The following is a 16,379-nucleotide window of genomic DNA, read 5'->3' as shown; positions in this document are numbered from 1 at the left end:
TCAGCCTCCTGCAGAAGTGAGGTGGGAGGTGCACCCTGGAGCACATTTCTCTCAGGATCAGAATAAATCCTGCACATGTGAGTCCCTGTGAGAGAGGCCTGTGTGCAGCTGCCCTGAGACCCTCCCTGGTTGGCGGGAATTCTAGAAGCCTGTGTGAAGGCTGCTGGGCTGGCCACACACCCTGGCTCTCATGGCCCCACTGAGCTCTCTCCTGAGACTGACCAGGCCCAGAGACTCCGAGCAGCAGACAGGAGTCCCTGCCCCTGTCACCACCTGCTGCTCCAGCCACACGGTCCTGGCCCATCCTGTGACCTTCGTTCAGGCCTGCCCGGGGTCTCCCCCCAGTCTTTCCAGGGCTCAGGCAAAGGCTGGCAGGGACAGTGTTCATGTGGCTTCACCTACTATAGAACCCCTGTCACGCTGCTTGTGGATTAGGGGAATTTGGACCAAGTACTTTTAATTTCATGTTTATCCTCTTGGGGGCTACGAAAGGTACAGGGTTCTGAGGATTAAGTATCTCCAAGTACCTAAGGTCGCCCCAGGCACAGGACAGACACTCTGTGTGTGGCAGTGGTTGCCTTTCTCTCTGACAGGGCCCAGCACAACCCCAGGCCTGTGGCAGGTATCCCAGGGGGGTTGGCTGCATTGGTTCCTTGATCAACGGTGGTTAGGGAGGCTGGCAGTACACCCGTGATCGTTCCCCCCCTCCACCCAGGTGACACCACAATCTGGTCGGTGGAGGTGACAGGAGGAGGGAAAGGACACTGATCACGGGAGATAGAAGGGAAGCAGCAGGTTGCGAGTCCTGAGGAAGGCAACGTCACTCACAGAAATGCATGAGACAGCGGCTGCCTCCTAAGAAGGACAAGATGACACAGCGTTCATTCCAGGCCACAGTCACAGAAGTAGTATTTGCCTACGGTCCTCGCAAGGTGCTTGTCCTGTTGTCACTAAACGTGTGGAGGCCTGGCCCCGCATTACTGGGTCACGACCTCACTCAGCAGGCCTGAGCCTCCATGCAGCTCTGAGGTCCATGCTAGGACCACTGTCACCACAGCTGTCACCCCCCCCCCCCCATTGCCACAGCCAATCCCAAACTCTGTCTTCTGTGTCTGGTGTAAGAAAGTGGTCCAGGTTCATTCTTCTGCATGTCGCTGTCCGGTTTTCCCAGCACTACTTGCTGAAGAGACTGTCTTTATTCCATTGGGTATTCTTTCCTGCTTTGTCGCAGATTAGTTGGCCATACGTTTGTGGGTCCATTTCTGGGTTCTCTATTCTGTTCCATTGATCTGAGTGTTTTTGTGCCAGTACCAGTCAGCCTCTATCATGGGCATTCTTTTCTCAGTTCTACGTTGTGTGCCTGCCTTTTGTTTTCCTTAAAGCACAGATGTCTAGGGGCTGGATGTCTCTACTGGGGACATGGGATACACAGTAGTGCTGTGGTGTCCCTGCCCTCCTGGCACGTTCATTGTACAGTCTCCCAGGTTCTTCCAAAGAACACAACCCCCCCCCACCCCATGCTCGCCCACGTGTCCCAAGCACTTAACTGGCAATTGTCCATTTAATCCAAACTTGTAAAGTGAGTTTAGTCACCTCTGCACGCAGCCTGTCTGAAGAGAGGTTAGTAAATTTCTTGTCCAAAACCAGGCAGAAAAGCCTGTTTAGCCCCATAGTCACTGAAGACATGGGATAAGTCACGAAGACAACTTCCTAAGGAACAGAACTCACACTTGAATCCTTAGTGGTCACTTCCTGTGTCGTTCCTTCAATGAACATATATCATTCTAAACAGACTCAGAGTTTTCCATCGCATGCAAGATGGTTCACTCCACAGCTAATTGAAGTGGGCAAGCCCAACCATAATCCCAGAAAGAAGTGAGCACCAAGGACTTCCGGGCATCACAGCTTTGGGGGCAGCACCAGGGAGCGGTTGATACCAGCCTGCACAGCACAGTCTAAAGATGCTGCCCTGCCCAGTGCAAGATAGGGACCTCTCTGGCCAGGATACCCCACCACTGAGACTCCTGGCACAGTGCAGATTGTGCCCAGGGCCCTGCAATAAAGACAGAGAGACACGGGGATGGTGAGGCTGAAGTCATTGTCCTGTTGTGCCCTCAGATAAGAAGGAAATGACTGAGCCTCCCCTGATTCATGGACAGCAGATCACCTGGACAGAGAGGGGGAGGAGGGGAGGGGAGCTCGTAGGCTTGGGTGGACATGCCCCTGGAGCCCTGCTTCCCGAGGAACCCACTTGCCCTATTCAGTGGGACATGCAGGTCCTTCCCCTACCCTTGGAGGGAGCCCCATCTGAGCTCTGAGCCAGGCCTGTGCCCCAGCGGCTCTAGCAGGGCAGGCCCACTGCACCCCCTGCCGCCTGAGGGCCAGAGGCACCTACACAAAGGGGAGCCTGGAGAGACAGAACTGCACCCCATGCTCCGTCCGCTGCCCCCTCTTCACAGTCAGGGGTCTCCTTACTGCCCACGAGCTTCCTCTTCAGGCTGCAGCCTCTTTTCCGTGGCGAAGCCCTGACCTCAGCGAGATGGCCTCCGTGGTGGAGATCCCTGTAGAGGGGGGCCAGAGGGAAGCCGTGCTCAGACAGCACTTGTTCCAGATTGAGGACATCAGAAGGACAAAGGACAGTGATGGACTGGCCAAGACCAACCAGCTTCCCACTATGGCAGTCATGAGGGGTGGACAATCTTCACCTCACCCTGCAGTTCCTCCCATGCTGTCATCCCTGACTAGGGGGAGAGGACAACGCAGGGGTCTGTCCTCAGGGACAGAGAGACCGCTCTCAGCATATTTCATGGGTGTTCCACTCTGGCAGACTTGAGCCCTCCTTGTAACAAGCCAGTTACCCTCAGCCTAAGATCGGACCCAGGGATCAACTGGGTCTACTCTTTGGGGGTGTACATATAGAAGCAGGAGACTGGGAGTGAGCAAGAGTTTTGAGGGGAGAGCTGGTCCTAGGAACTAACATGCTTCCAGTGCAGGACAGAGTGATCTTCTGGCCAAGAGCCCCAGACAGTGAGGACGGCTGAGTCAGCAGGCCACACTCAGGACTTTAGAAATGGAGGTGCAGCAACACACCCAGTTCTAGGAGACCATAAGAGAAAGGATGGCCATGCGTGACCACCCTCCACCACCCCACCATGGACACATGGACACATTCCTGGAACTCAGCAGCCAATTACCCCACTAAGCACAGTGACAAGGAAGGCTCTGGGCAGTGAATAGGTGCAGGCAGCCCATGGGTTTTAATCTCACTTCCCTGTGAGCCCTGAGCACAATGCAGGCCCCAAGCCACTGCCTTGTGCTGGGCAGTAATACTCAACCTCATCTCCAGGCTCAAGCCGCAGAGAGAGAGATGCTGGGCTGCCTAACCTGGAGCCTAAGAATCTCTCTGAGATCCCTTAAAATCTGTTATAATTCTGTGGGTCAGGAGTTTGGGAACATGGCCCAGGTGTTTCTACAACCAAGCTGCTCCCTGGTTGCCAGCACTGTTGCTGTTTCCAGTGTAGGTGATGGTAGCCATCTGTCCTGGGCTCTTGGATACGGAGGGTGGCTGAGTCAGCCCTGCCTGGGCCACACACACCCTGGCATGGGAAGGAACAGGTAGAACAGAAAGCCAGGTGAGTGATGGGGTGGAACAGAGCTGAGAGGTCCCCCACAAATCTTCCACCCAGGGCAGGTCGGCTGTCACCTGTGCAGACTGAGGAGGACAAGGGCGAAAGGAACACAGGACATGGTGCAGATACTCAAGGGTTCTGCCCCCCTGAGACTCCAGTGCCGCCCCCCCGCCCCCCGCCACGGCCAAGTGTCTCTTATTCTCTCCCTGGGTACCTATGGAGGGAGGGGTTTCTACATTCAAATAGTACTTGCTCCCAGACACTCCTGGGCAATGTTATCTGTGTCAGAATAATGCCCACCCCCTAAGATACTCATGTTCTAATCCTTGGAATCTGCCCCATGTTGCCTTGTATGGGGAAAGGTAATTAAAGTTGTAAACCGGGGTGTGAGAGCAACCTGGCTGCAATACCTCCTCTTTCCACCATACTTAAGGTGTTCTCCCCCAGTGTAGCCCTGGGATTGCTACCAAGTCTAGGGGCAGCTCCCTCCCCACCAGGCATGGGAGGTGGTAGCTCTGGTCTAGAGAAAGTCTGGCAACCTTGAACATTCTGTTTTTTAGCTTCGAAGGCTGTTTTTCAAAGTAGAAACTGGCTCTCTGGAACTCTCCTTTGTCTGTGGTCCGGACAGGTTTTCTCATATCCAAATACACATCCCACAGCCTCTCTCTCTCTCTTCCTTTGGTTTCTCCACCAAAGGACTTCCCCCACTCCAGCCTGTGCTGCCCATTTTATTTCTCCCAATTCGCATACACACACTTTTGTCCTGCCTAGCTGTCTCTTTGCATCTGTGGAAATTTTCATGTCCCTCTGCAGCCTGTATTCCTGGTATTCCAAGTGTTGTGACCTCCATACTGCTGTGTTTGAGGGACAAGGGAAATTCTGATCCCCCTCCTCTGCCATCTTAACTCCTCCCGCCTCCTTTTATTTTCCTTTTCACAATTTCAGAGTTGGGTGCCAATCAACTAAGTCACCCAGGACCCGCAAGAATACTTGTTTTCAATGTGAAGATGTTCGAAGGCCAATAAAATGGCCATAGTGTCCAGAAAAGAATGGGAAAGTTAGAATGGGTTTTTGTATTTCTAATTTGGGGCTATGATAAGTTCCAGTAGTCTCTTAGTGGAGACATCATATAGGTGTACAGTTGACCCTTGAACAAGATGGGTTTGGACTGTGGGAGTCCACTGACGCACAGATTTTTTTCAATAAATACAGTACCATCCTGTAAATATATTTTCTCTTCCTTATGATCTTCTTTTTCTTCTTGGTTTTGTTTAATTATTTATTTTCAGAGAACGAGAGGACAGAGCACGTGAGTAGGGGAAGCAGGTGCAGAGAGAGAATCTTCATCAGGCTCCACACTGCCAGCGTTGAACCCAGGAAGTATAGATCATGACCTGAGCCAAAGTCAAGAGCCTGACCCTGAACCGACAGTGCCACCCAGCACCCCTTCCTTACGATTATCTTCGTAACATTTCTTTAGTTTGTACTGTAAGAATACAGTATGTAATACATATAACAGGGAAAACATGCATTAATCGACTGTGTATATTGTTGGTAAGCTCAGCATTCCGTTATCCTAACCCTGACCTCCCATGCTCAGTGTACAGAGTCAATGGCCAAATGAGGCCGAAAAGGTAGATTAGACCTAGAGAGCGTATACAAGCGCTTCTGCTTTAATGTTCTGGATTTCAATACATATATACTTTTTGATTTCTAAGTGTAATTGCTTTTAAAGTAGGAAATTCAGTAGGAATTTTTGTTTTTTTGAATTGGTTTTGAGGTTTCAAAAGCTATTTGTGGATTTTCGAGTGCATGGCCATCAGAGCCCGTAACCCTTGCTTTGTTCAAGGGTCAACGGTATAGTGATTTGGTACTTTTGAGATCTTCTCAGTGAGATTAGTGGAAATGTTTTGACCTTAATTACTTGGTCCTTGTATGCTGAGTACGTACCAAGGAGTTAGCTACCGAGTGTACAAGTGGAGGGTGTAGGTTGTTGTGGTCGGAGCAGAAAAGTAAGTCAACAGCAATCCGTTATAAGCCACTAGAAAGGCTTCATCGATAGGAAATGGACAATGTTAGTTGAGAGAATATTGGGGGCGTTTGTAGTGAGGATGAGGATGAGAGTGGGAGTGGGAATTTTGGTAGTCAGAAAAGATCTGAGAGTGGCAAAAGGTGCCAAGTGAAAGATGAGAAGGACCAGTCGTGTAGACCGTGGCGAGGGACATTCTGGACAGAGAGGACCACGGATCGTCATTTTACTCCAATGTCCTGGAGTCACCAAGAAGTAGGAAGGCTCACTCGATCATCGTCATCATTAGTATTGTTGTGTGTAAAAAAGAAAGTGTGCCTAGGGAAATGAGTGCTTGGCACATTTTAGGTGACCAAGACATACATGTTCGTATACTTGCCGTTTGAATGCTTACTACACGTTTTGAAGAGTTCCATACCTATATCTACAATTTTTTTGCTATTGGTTAATCATAATTTTAAGAAAAGTTTTTCTTACCACTTAGCTACTCGATCCAACCTTTCTTTCATCAAGAAAAAGGCCAAGCCTTTGTTTACCTAAAGGAAGCAGCAGCTACAACAGTGTTTTGTTTATACCCAACATGATATACTGCCAAGTTTATCATGTGAGGTATGAATTGACACTGAAACAAATGTCTGCCATGTTATTAGAAGCAGTTTAAATTTATAGCAAGTACACTTTTAAAGAGTTAGTTTTGATACTTATTTCAAATGTCCTTTTATTTTGGTCGGGAATGCAAAGGAAGGTGTTTTGTTAGTTCCCTTTTGAAATCTGCATACAAGTCAGGCTTCTGCCTTTGAAAGTATTTATTCTGGCCTTCCATGTTCAGTTAGAGAGTCAGTAGCCAAATGAAGATTCAAAGGTACACTGAATCAGGAGAGCATATATGAGGTTTTGTATTTAAATGTTTTGGTTTTCAATACGTTTTTCTTATTTGTAAGTCTGATTGTTATTAAAATCGTAAATTCAGATATTTTCTTGGAAAAGGATTAGGAAGTCTTCACGCAACTCGTTACTGATGCTACTTTTAACAGAGTATGTCTGAGAAGCCCAACAAATAACGTTCCTTATCTCTCTGGAGCTGTGGATCAGAAAGGGCAAGTATATTAAATGGGCAAGTAGAAGGTAAGAACTGTATTTTATTCAAAGGTTATTTGACAGAATGTTGATTTAAAACAGGAATACTGATATATTCTAATATCTAAAGAAAACTGCCTGTTAAGTGCATAGGAAAGAGAAAGAGATGTGAAAAGGAGGTAAGTTGCATATCGTATGTGGTGTCAGCAACAGATGAAATTGAGAGTGCCACCAAAGGAGCTAAATGACTAGTTCCCTTTCAAGATACTGGAAGACCTAAGGAACCTCAGGAAATAAGAAAAGAGCCAAAGAGGGAATGATGAGAACGGCAAAGAGTACAGGGAGTAAATGAAGGAAAGTAAGCTGGTGTGTATGGTGTTTCTACTGGAAGGTGAGAAAATACACTAGTTCTTTAAAAGGAAGAGCAGACTATTTGAAATGCAGCAACACTATCAGGTGAGCTTCTCGTACCAGAATTTTTCAGAGTAGTATCCCAAAATGTTCCCACTCTTACTGTTATCCTTACGGTTGGGAAGACATTAAGGACTGACCTAGCTGATGATGCAGAGTTATGTCCTAACTACCATGGATGAACATAAGCATTTGTAGTCAGCGATAAATGTATATACGTTAATGCCATATAAAATGGGGGTACTTCATACGGTAGTATCCTTTAGGGCAAAATAAGAGAATTGGAAGGAGGGTCAGATAGGGAGACCTCAAGATAACGCATCTGACATTTTGGATGCCGTATTTGTGACTTTTGATTATTTTGGCAATAACTGCCTTTACTAGGTGAACTATATTTTTAATGTTCTAGGAAAATAAGGAAAAGAAACAAAAGAACACTATAATCAGTAGTATGTTTTTATACTCTGTCTGATAGTTCTGATTGTTCTAGAATGATCCCTGTTACTTCTTGGATTCCTATCTGCCAGAAAAATGAACTAAGTCCTAGTGTGTGGCAGAAAATAACTGATTTTTCATATTTGAGAGGAACTTGTATATGGTAGAACATAGTGGCAACCACCAGGATTCTCTTTTTTTTTTTTTTCTGAGTAAAATAGGATTGTTGCTTTTTTCACACTTTCTGACATCATGAGTTCATCTATTCCTTTTAAACCTTTCTTCAAATGGATATATAAGAATGTAGGACTTTTCAAGGCAAATACCAAGAAAAAGAGTTTCCAGGAAAAGTATTCTGTGACATAACCTTCTGACTGTAACCACGTGTAAGACATCAACCCAAATAATAAAAATTTCATATAACGCAGTTGTGTTGGAGGCACCCCAACGACACCCAGATTTGATTCTTCACTAGAAGAGCTCACAGGACTCAGCATATAGTTGTAGTCATGCCTGTGGTTTGGTATGGGGACAGGCTGGAAAGGCCAGTCAGCACCGAGCGATGTGGTGCATGGGGTGAAGGCCAGAGGAGACCAAGCGCAGGCTTCCAGGAATCCTTTCTCTGTGGAGTTAGCAGGATGTGCTGAATTCCTCCAGCATGAAATTAGGACAGCACAAGTGAAATGTCTGCCAGTACGAGGCTTATGGATACTCCTTGCCCGAGGTTTAATCAAATGCTAATTACATAGGCATCTTCTCCTTAACATGTACCAAAATTCCAGGTTTCCAGAAGAAAATCAAGTGTACGGCCTGAAGGACATTGATTGTACCAGCACTTAGGCAGAGTGAGCGACTCTTAACCAGCTAGGGAATGGTGGGAACCCTCCTGAAATCCAAGATCCCAGGGAACCACCAAGGGCCAGTCATTCAAGTAGGTTGTTCTGAGGGTAGCCATCTTTGGCCCGCTGGATGAAACCTGTTCTGCATAGGAATTATAGCCCTGACTTAATTTTTGGTGCTGTCTTAAGATTTTATTTTACTAGCAAGTAATATGATGGTTACCATGGTACTGGTTTCAGTTTCATCATCCATATGAAGTAGGTATTTGTACAAAAATTACTAGGGCAATATAAGGTCATTATAATCTTTTTTTATGTGTTTAAGCTTTCATTATGATTCATAGATATGGTAAACATAATGATTTTTGACTTAGAATAAAATCTCTTCATTATATGGAAAACCCAGGTTTGATTCCTATACTGCTGAACCCCTGTTTATAGTTATAAGATATTTGATCATATTCATCAATTGTTTTCTTGCCTAAGTATACAAATAACTTTTGTATTTTTGTATTTTGCTTCATGCATTTCTATATACTTCCATAGGGGAGACAGTACCCATATTGTGTTACTTTGATCTCTATCTTAATTTTCAAGGTGACTATATCATGTGTTAATATATGGTAAGAGTAGCAGCTTCAATGGATACTGTGTTTTGTTTCTGTTGTGGTTTTACACTTAATATGCCTTATTTTCTGACAGCAGTTTTAAGTTCACATCAAAATATAATAGACATTACAGACAGTCTCCACATACCATACCATGCTCCTGTACATGCCTAGCCTCCCCTGTTGTCAACATCTTGCAAAACAGTGGTCCATTTTTAGTAGTATATTTTTTTCAGTTCCTCTGTTTACTTTTGAGCGAGAGAGCATGCATGTGTGTGAGCAGCAAAGGGGCAGAGGGAGAGGGGAGAAAGAATTCTGTGCTGTCAGCACAGAGCCTGATGCAGGACTTGATCCCATGAACTGTGAGATCATGACCTGAGCTCAGATCCAGACTTGGACGCTGAACCAACTGAGCCTCCCAGGCACCCTGACAACAGTGGTGCGTTTTATTTGGACACTAACTCATCATTTTCAGGCAAAATCTCTAATTTGCATTAGTGTTCATCCTTGGTGCTCTACATTCTATGAGTTTTCACAAATGTGTAATGATGTGAATCCACCTTTGTGGTATCGTGTGAAAGAGTTTCACTGCCTTGAAAGTCCTGTGTGCTGTGCCCCTTTATCCCTACATTCACCCCAACCCTTACCTCCATAGCCCAGCTCTTTCCAGAGTGTCATATAGTTAGAATCATACAGTGGATATCTTTGAATTTTTAGAAAGTTAAAATTCCCTGGTAATTGAAGGTCGGCATTCAAGACATTCTTTGCCCTTTGTTTTGTTTTGTTGCTCTTCAGTAGAGGATCTGATGACCTATGCCTTCCATGAAAAAAAGCATGATTTCTCTAGATGTGTGTCACCTAATGGGGACATCGTGAACCACTACATAGCACTCACATTGGGATCATCCTCCTCTGTGATGTGCGATGGGTGTAGATAGACTCTCTAGCAATGGAAGGAGACAGTCCCAAGAGGTTAGAACTTTATCAAAGTGGAATGCCAAATCCTTCTTACTTACCTTGCCATTGCAAATAAGGTCAGGGAGAGCCTGTTTGCTATGGTGTGGCCATGCTGCAAAGGACAACAGCTATAGAGCCCACTTTGTGAGGGGGTGTTTCATCCTAAAAGTGAACAGTGTCTACTGAAGGGCTGGGGAAGTTCTGCCATGTTACAGCAAAATAAACATACTCTCTTTCAACTCCTCTAGTAGTGGAAGTCCAGTAGAATCATGCTAGTTTCAGTTTGACAATGTCAGCTCATGATAATCATTCTCCTAACGATACCATTTTCCTCCAGTGTCATAGAGTCGGTCAGTGATTGTCATTGGAAACATCAGTTCACCTGTAGGTGTCAAATTCTGATAAAACCCATTCTTGCTGTTGGTCAATAAAGAGGAGAAAGTAAGATTTCTTAGTGCTTTAAGCCTACCAATGGTGCAATTACCATTCAGTGTAGTGTGGTTTCCAGGTGTGGTCCCAAAGCAATACTTTTTAACAAATCATAAGCCGTACACTTGTAATTTCCTCTATTTTTTGATTGTTGATTTAACAAGTATCTTGCTTTTTTTCTTTACGAGCAGATAATAATGCTGAGGAAGACTCTATAATGAGGTAGGATTTTTACGGATTTGTAAAAATGACATTTGTTGGGCCACCTGGGTGGCTCAGTCGGTTAAGGGTGTGACTCTTGATTTCAACTCAGGTGTGTGAGTTCAAGCCCCACGTAGGGTTTTGTGCTGACAGCCTCCTTGGGATATCTTTCCCTCTCTCTGTGTGCACTCACCCTCAAAGTATAAAGGAATGTAATGAAATGAAACGGAAAATGAAAGGAAAGGAAATGAAATGAATGAACTGACAATTATGTGTTTCCTAAGGGAACGCAGAGAACAAAAGCAGTTGTTGCATGTTCTACCCTGGACTAGACACTAAATCCTATGCATAACATCTGTTCAGTTATATAGTCATTGCATAGCTTTGCAAAGTAGCTGTGTTATTGTAGCCTACTTTTTATTACTTTGGCAACTGTGGTTCAGGGAGGTTGATGACTCGCCCCATGATTCCATAGTTAATGGGTAGCTGGAGGGCTTTGCCCGTCAGCCTGTTTAGCTCCCACATCCATTCTCTGGTTCCTCAGCAGCACTGAGATGAAGATACAGATCCTAGGGCAGATCAACTCAGAATGTCAAAGGTAATGATGTCGGAACTCTAATTTAGGGTTTTCTAAGAACCCAGATTAGTCCAAGCATTTGCCCTTATATATTTGACCACTAGTGCTAACAAAAGTCATTAGTGCAGTGGTAACTAGTCCCTTGTGTTTACCATCAGAGATTTTAGGGTGGATGTCAGCTATGGCCATGGTGTCAAGGCTTTTACGTAATAAGCAAGATCTAGTCAGGCAGCACCTTAGATGTGGTGATATCTCCTCTTCTTGAGACAAATGAGTTTTCTGTAAGGGAAGGATGTCTAATTGTAGACCATGGTACGTTAATTAAATCCAGCCTCTCTTTCGAGGATTTTGCTATATGATTCTCTGTTGCCTAAGTTCCCAGTCTGGTTTCCCTTTGGGCTAGTACACTGGACTTGTTCTAGGAAGCTTTTTCTTTTTTTGGAGACGTTTTTTCCCATGACTTTTCTGTACTGTGTTTTTGCCTTTTTACTTTCTTCTCTGGTTTTCTTGGTATTTCTTTTTTTTTCCATTAATTTTTCCACTTCTGCCAGCTAAGGACACTCCATTTTTCCAGAGGCCAAATCAAAAGCACTTAGAATCTCACGATTTAGGGAACCTCAGAGATTGATTTATCAAAATACCCTCTGGTACTTCAACCTCTGTTTAACCTCCTTGCCCAATGGTTGTTTCCATGGAGAATTTGAAACTGAAAAGAGATTGAAGTGACCTATTTGGATATGATAAGTGACAGAAATGAGATTTCAATTCGGGTTTTCTTTCTTTCTTTCCTTTCTTTCTTTCTTTCTTTCTTTGTTTTTTTGTCTTCATCTGGCAGGCAAATATTTTAATAATAGAAAGCTGGAGAGTGGGTCTAATGAATACAATGAAGGAGGGTAAGAATCGAATTGGCAGAGAAGGCCAGGTTTCAAGAAGAACAACACTGAATTGGATAGGATTAAGAGTTTTAGAAAAGATGTCAGAATGCGGGGGTTTATGCCAAGTGAGATAAAGGTGAATGACAGGAATGAAGGACCCAGGATTAGGGGAGTTGTTTAGAAAGGCATATTCAACTAGAGTGTTCAAGAGGGTCCTGACCAGGTTTCTGGTTTTGTGTGTGTTGGGTTCATTGAAGGTGCGAGCATACCTCAGATTTTCTGATGAGAGAGATTAAAAATCATTTGAGCTGCTGGGAAGAGTCTGTTTACAGCAAATAGAAATATGATATCCCCTACTTCCACCCCAACTGAGGGAGGATGGCTTAGATCCTCTGAAGGAATTGGGGGTGGGGGGTGGAGATTCCGAACAACAGAGATGTATGGCCCAAGGCAAGGTGTCTCCTCACTCCACCTCTTTTCCTAAATCTGTGATGCCCTTCCCATGTACCTGTAGGGCTGGGCAGGGGTAAGACTGACTTGTCAAATCAGTTAGGGAGCTTCATCTGGATAGGTGATAACATGCCTATGTTGAGGTGACGGTGTGGATGACTGAGACTCCCAATTAGCTTGTTCTCCAGGAGCAGGACATGGCTCCTACCCTCGGTCATTTGAGCCCATCCTTGTTGTAGGAGTGTGTGCCTTCATAGGCTAAAGATTGAAAGCTTGGAGAATGCCACTGAACCGTGCCGAATAGTGATGTAGGAGTGGGAGCTCATTGGGAATAAAATATTCAGGCAGCATATAGATAAATAGAGGCAAAACTATCAGGACCATTTTGTTCGCAGTCTCTCTCCTTGGATAGCTGAATGCCCCTGAAGGCTTGGAAGGTCTTGCTAGTTATTATGGACCTAAATAAGGCAAGAGCAGTGGAGGAACAAAGTTTGCCTTGGGAACTTTTAATCTTTTCATCTCTAGTTAGTACTTCCACTCATAACATAGAAACCTTAACTTTGGTATATTTACTTAAACAGAGGTCTACCTGACACACAATGTAATATGTGATGCAACAATTCTGGATGTTCCACGATGCTCGCCATAAGCGTAGCTCCCATCTGTTAATGTATGATGCTATTGCGATACCACTGACTAGATTCCCTGTGCTGTACCTTTGAGCCTTGTGATTTATTCATCCTATAACTGGAACCCTGAACTTCCCTCTCCCCGTCACCCATTTTGTCCATCCCCCCACCGGCCCTCTCTTCTGGCAACAGTCAATTCTCTGCATTTATGGGCCTGTTTCTGCTTTTTCTCTGTTCATTTGTTCCCCTTTTTAGATTCTACATAGAAGTGAAATCATATAGGATTTGTCTTTCTCTGTGTGACTTATTTCACTTAGCCTCCTACGTCAAGGTATATCCATGATGTTGCACATGGCAAGATCTCATTCTGTTTTATAGCTGCATAATATTCCATTGTGTGTGTGTGTAAGCGTGTGTGTATGCGTTTGTGTGTGTGTGGTCTGTTCATGTACTGGTGGACACTTGGGTTGCTTCCATATCTTGTCTATTGTAAATAATGCTGCAATAACGATAGGGGTGCATATATCTTTTCAAATTAGTATTTCCATTTCCCTTGGGTAAATAAATACCCAGTAGTGGAATCACTGGATCCTATGGTATTTGCGTTTTTAATTCGTTGAGGCCCCTCCATACTGGCTTTCACTGTGGCGATACCAATTTATATCCCATGACCGGTGCACAAGGGTTGTTTTTCCTCCACACCCTGAGCAACCCTTGTTGTTTCCTGTGTGTTGAAACTGAGCCATTCTGACAGATGTGAGGTGAGAAGTCATTGTGGTAACGTTTACACATTTCATTTTCAACCATTTCAGAGAATTCCCTGCCTGTCACCCTTGGTCATGGAAACTCAGACTGGGTCTTTCCTGGAGATTTCACAGGTTGGCAGAGGTGGAGGCAAAATAGAGAACTGAAAGCTTTTTTAAAACGGGGTCCGAATTGTGAAAGACCTGTACTCTGGAAACCGCAACACACTGACGAAAGAAATTGAAGGTGACGGAAAGGGAAAGACATCCGATGCTCATAGATGGGAAGAATACTTATTTTTAAAGTGTCTACACTACCCAAAGCCATCTACAGATGTCATGCAATCCCTGTCAACGTACCAACAGCATTTGTCACAGAGCTAGACAATCAATCCTAAACGTTGTATAGAACCACAAAAGACCTTGAATGGCCAAAGCAATATTGCGAAAGAGGAAACCTGGAGGTATCGCAATCTCAGATTTCAATTTTATTCCAAAGCTGTAGTAATCCAAACAGTATGGTGGGTACTGGCGTAAAAAGTAGCCACATAGCTCAATGGACTAGAACCGAAAACCCAGAAATAAATCCGCCACTGTATGGTCAGTTCCTCTTCCACAAGCAGGAAAGACTATGCAGTGGGGAAAAGGCAGTCTCTTCACCAAATGGTGTTGGGAAGAGTGGACAAGCCACATGCCAAAGAATGAACCTGGACCAATTTCTTTACCATACACACAAATAAACTCAAAATGAATTAAAGACCTAAGTGTGAGACCTGAAACCATAAAATATCCTTGAAGAGACCACAGGCCATCATCTCTCAATTTGGTTATAGCAACATCTTACTCGTTATGTCTCCTGAGCCAAGGGAAATAAAGCAAGAATAAACTATGGGGACTACATCAAACTACAAAGATTTTGCATAGTGAAGGAAACCGTAAAACTAAAAGGCAACCTCTGGGATGGGAGAACATATTTGCAAATGTTTTGCAAATCCAGTAAAGGGTTAGTATCCACAATGTATAAAACATTGCTACAAGTCAATATCCCCCCCCTCCAAAAAAGCCCAGTTTAAAAATGAGCAGAAGACATGACCAGACATTTTTCCAAAGACAACATACAGATGGTCAACAGACACATGAAAAGATGCTCCCCAAAACTACAACGAGATACCACATCACACCTGTCAGAATGGCTAAACTCCAGGACACAAGAAGCAAGTGTCTCCGAGGATGTGGAGACAAAGGAACCCTCTTGCACTGTTGGTGGAAATGCAAATGGGTGCGGCCCCTGTGGAAAACAGTATGGAGGTTCCTCAAAAACTTAAAAACAGAAGTATCCTATGATCCAGTAATTGCACTACTGGATACTACCCAAGAGAATACAAAAACACGAATTCCGTGGGACACACGCACCCCTGTGTTTATTGCAGCATTATTTCCAATAGCCAGCGCAAGGGTCCATTGACAAATGAGTGAACGAAGAAGTCCTATATGTATGTATGTGTGTGTAGTTGTATATCCATACGGACACACACACACACACACACACACACACACGGGAATATTACTGAACCATAAAAAATTTGAAACCTTGCCATTTGCAATGACCTGGATGGAGCCTGAGAGTAGTAGGTTAAGAAAAGTCAGGGAAAGACAAATACCATATGATTTTACTCATGTAGCACTTAAGAAACAACGAATGAGCAAAGGGAGAAAAAAAGGAGAAACAAACGAAGAAATAGGCTCTTAACTGCAGAGAACAAACAGATGGTTCCCAGAGAGGAGGTGAATGGTGGGAGGGGTGAAAGAGGTGATGGGGATGAAGGAGTGCCCTCGTCATGATGAGCACGGGGTGGGTATGGAGTTGGTGAATCACTATATTGTACAACTTAAACTAAGACACTGGATGTTACTATTACTGGAATTAAAATAAAAAATGAAAAAACCAGAGGCCACCTTTTAATTATACCAAGAAACTTCGTTGAATACACAGATAGCTGACCTTTCCCTTAATTTTTGAAATTTTGTTTTTAAATAAATTAACATGTTTTTGTTGTATATTTTTGCTCTAAAGGCTTTCCGACAAACCTGGTCCTGATGATTCATGGCCTACATCACCTAGCCAAGGCTTAGATTTCGGTACCGAGGTAAAGTACCCTCCTGTGAAACTCACTTTTCTGCTCTGAAATTAGTTTTCTCCCTTCCTTACTCTTAAAATTTAACCGTAGCCTGTGTATCATCATTTTATGTGTGTCATGGAAAGTTAGCCAGAACAAACCATTTAACAGATACAGGTCACGTTGAATTTTTTGTTTTGTTTTACTTTGGTAAACTCTACATGTGGAGGCTGATAAAAGAATGGGCTGGAAAATATATAATGACCGTCAAATTATATTGGGAAAAGCTTTCCCATAATGGAGGAAATATGACATTTGGTTAAGGATAAGGATTCTTACTGTGATACTAACATGACTGATAATACTCATGCCT

The 16,379-nt window shown here is 44.2% G+C and overlaps 1 protein-coding gene across 12 annotated transcripts in view; it reads left to right on the top strand.

The window, feature by feature from the left end:
- LOC106984159 (ankyrin repeat domain-containing protein 26-like) overlaps nt 1-16,379 on the top strand; it is a 197,336-nt gene that overhangs the window by 75,908 nt on the left and 105,049 nt on the right. The window contains exon 7 of one of the 12 annotated variants that reach the window (XR_008292943.1): nt 15,964-16,036. The exons of the other annotated variants lie outside the window; for them this stretch is intronic. The gene's annotated coding sequence lies outside the window, so the exon portion shown is untranslated. The remainder of the gene's footprint in view (nt 1-15,963; nt 16,037-16,379) is intronic. 12 annotated transcript variants of the gene reach the window in all.

The sequence above is a fragment of the Acinonyx jubatus genome, chromosome E4 (assembly GCF_027475565.1).
Source record: "Acinonyx jubatus isolate Ajub_Pintada_27869175 chromosome E4, VMU_Ajub_asm_v1.0, whole genome shotgun sequence".
NCBI classification, from domain to species: Eukaryota; Metazoa; Chordata; class Mammalia; order Carnivora; family Felidae; genus Acinonyx; species Acinonyx jubatus.
Note: the sequence above shows the minus strand (reverse complement) of the source record. Positions and strands in the feature narration are given on the sequence as shown.